Consider the following 2,933-nt stretch of genomic DNA (forward strand, 5'->3'; position numbering starts at 1 on the left):
TTCCATTCTGGAATGCCTAAACATTTGGAGTTTCTCATATGGCATCTGGTGCTCCACCCTTAACCTTAAACTCGTCAAACACTTACTTACATACAGTGTCATATCATACTTCATCGCTGACCTCCAATAATTCTTCTTAAAGTCTTGGTACATCTTTGCCGCGCTCGGATGAATGGGATAGCGCGTCTTATGAGCCTCATCTCAAGTTCTCTACATTCTCTGACCACCTTCATTATCTATTTCCTTTTTATCCTTATACTTATCAGAACATTCGACACCTTCGCAACCTCAACACTCATTTCAGGGATTATATTACGCACAACCCGATAACCCTTATCCACAACGGCTTACACCAAAATGAATGTACTCCTCAGGATTATCATCATCTAACACAAGCGAATCCTCCCTACAATACTAGTCTGTTATGGCTAACTACCAACACGGCTCCCAGTACGACCTCCTCTAACTAACTCTTATTAGTCATACCTTAATCCTACAAAGATAGAATCTTCACATAATCAACCACTAGTCGTGTTTAGCACATGGAAGGTAAGGGTAAACTGCTAATAACATTGATCAAGTGTTATTAATTGTTTACTTAACCTACCCATTCTAAATACTTCCTAAGTATGACTACATTAATATTCTATCCATCACTTCAACAATTAAGAGGGAAAACATACTAACATACATTGAAAAGTAACGGTTACCTCTTGGATTGCAGCTACCCGCGGTTGGCAATTCGAGTCCCTCTCGTATTGTTCGAGTCCAACCACTGAAGGATGCCCGGACCTCTCGAACGTTAGCTCTGGTATCAACTTGTAAGACCCCGAAATTCGAGTGTCCTATAGTTGGTAATCATTCCAAAAAGATTCAAATTTAACGGTTAAAATGGTTTCATATAATTCAAAGAAATTCAATACAGAGTATTCTTGCAGCGGAAATTTACTAAACATCAAATTATTATCCTTATGACATAAAAATTTAAATTTATAACTTTCAAAAATGTTAACATGACGAAGGGCATCAACTAAAACTACTACGGGGCCTCGGGTAGTCTTGTGTACCTCCAAGCAGTAATCCCATCCGTGTGCAACCTAAAAATCATTCTAACATACATGCAAAGTCAGCATTGAGCTGAGTGAGTTCATGCTTTTGTCAGTATTTAACATACGACTTCCAAAATGATTTATAAATAACATCATAATAATACATAAATAACATCAATAAATACACAAATTTTCCTCAATTAAACACGTAACGCAGGCCACATCCTCTGAAGACCAAAACACAAAGTTAAGTACTCGAATAAACTTCACCCCAAGGACAGATAAACTGTTAGGGGATTTTTACATCCGTTCGCCCCAAGGACAGTCTTCCTGTCCTGGAACTCTTCACCTTAACTCCCAACCGGGAACTTAAGGAATATTATACATCTCTTCGACCTGGTCATGGCTTAACAAAAAGATACAACTGGTGTCCACACAAACACATACACATAAAACAATTATAAATCATACAAACTTTCAAGCATAGATAGTAAAAAATAACAACCCTATGCAATATCATCCAAATGCTTTAAAAGGGTAAAATCGTCATAAAACGTGTATGGTAGCCCAAAACGTAAAAAATTTAAAAATGGCCATCATGAAACTCACCTGATATGGATCATAAAAACATTACAACTTGATCCTCTAGCTAATCACTCAAAAATCACAATCCTGTCAAGTTAAAGCACACGACAATCACTAACTACACCACACCAACTCGCTTATTCTACGAGACGTTCTAATGGAATTGGATTAACCCAAAGCCTCACCCAATATTCACATCCATCTACATTATCCCTCGGAGTCCATAAATTACCCAAAACTCCCTTTCTAATAAATCCCCATCAACGGTATCCAAACTATGCCCGTTTTACGTTAATTGTGTCGAATTCATGGGTTAACGAATCGATTAACCACCACCAACCAAACCAGCCCCATTTTGAGAATATTGGACTTTATTACATCCTACGCATCAAAACTTAACCACCCAAGTCGGTGGGGTTTGAAAACTCATCAATTTTCACATTAATTCTCAATTAACCAATTTTACGCGCTCTTTCAAAACCATTAAGGTATCATCAATCAAACCAGCCCGCATAACCAAACAAATAATTTTCCCACTATTCATATACTAACACGAGACCCCTCAAACTGATCGGGTTAACCATTCCTCCAGATAATACTCGAATGACAACAATTAACAATTTCAACACTCAAGAACCCTAGAAATCGGTTTTTAATATTTGACCTATCAAATCAACTCCAATGATCATGAAATTTTAGTTTGATACACTAGACATACCTGGGGATATTTTGACATCAAAAACTCCAACTTTTGACCTCAGGAAGCGTGCCAAACAAAATTAATCTGATTCTGTCCCTAGTTCAAGAAACGACTTAATTGACCATCTTAACGACCGAGATAATGGAATTAAAGAATATGGGAGTGTAGTACACACCTTGATCGACCACTACAAGCTTGTAATTGAATTAAATCGATCAAGAACAAAGGGTTTGGGGCTTTTCTTGCTTGCGGCCGCTAGGAGTGAGGGGGGGGGGGGAGTTTGGGTTATAATTACCATAAGTTACATATTCAACCCTTACACTTTGTAAACTCCTCCTCCTTGATCCCAAACTGAATATAACACCTCTTAGATATTCCATGAGTCCCCGAGCCCTCACACGAAACCCAAGAAATTAATTTACAACCTGTAGACTCGTGTCCTTCGGTTTACGAGAATTTTGGGATGTTACACAAGTCTAAACTTGAATCAATTCGACTATCATTCGTGATAACTATCGACAAGTTGCTAAAATTGATAAAATATCTAAAGATAAGATTGATGCCTTGTCCGTTAGTAATCATGATTAGAAAGCTGAGGT

This window comes from Bidens hawaiensis, unplaced genomic scaffold (genome assembly GCF_021521415.1).
Source record: "Bidens hawaiensis isolate Kalapana, Puna unplaced genomic scaffold, B.hawaiensis_p1.1 tig00009092_1, whole genome shotgun sequence".
NCBI lineage: Eukaryota > Viridiplantae > Streptophyta > Magnoliopsida > Asterales > Asteraceae > Bidens > Bidens hawaiensis.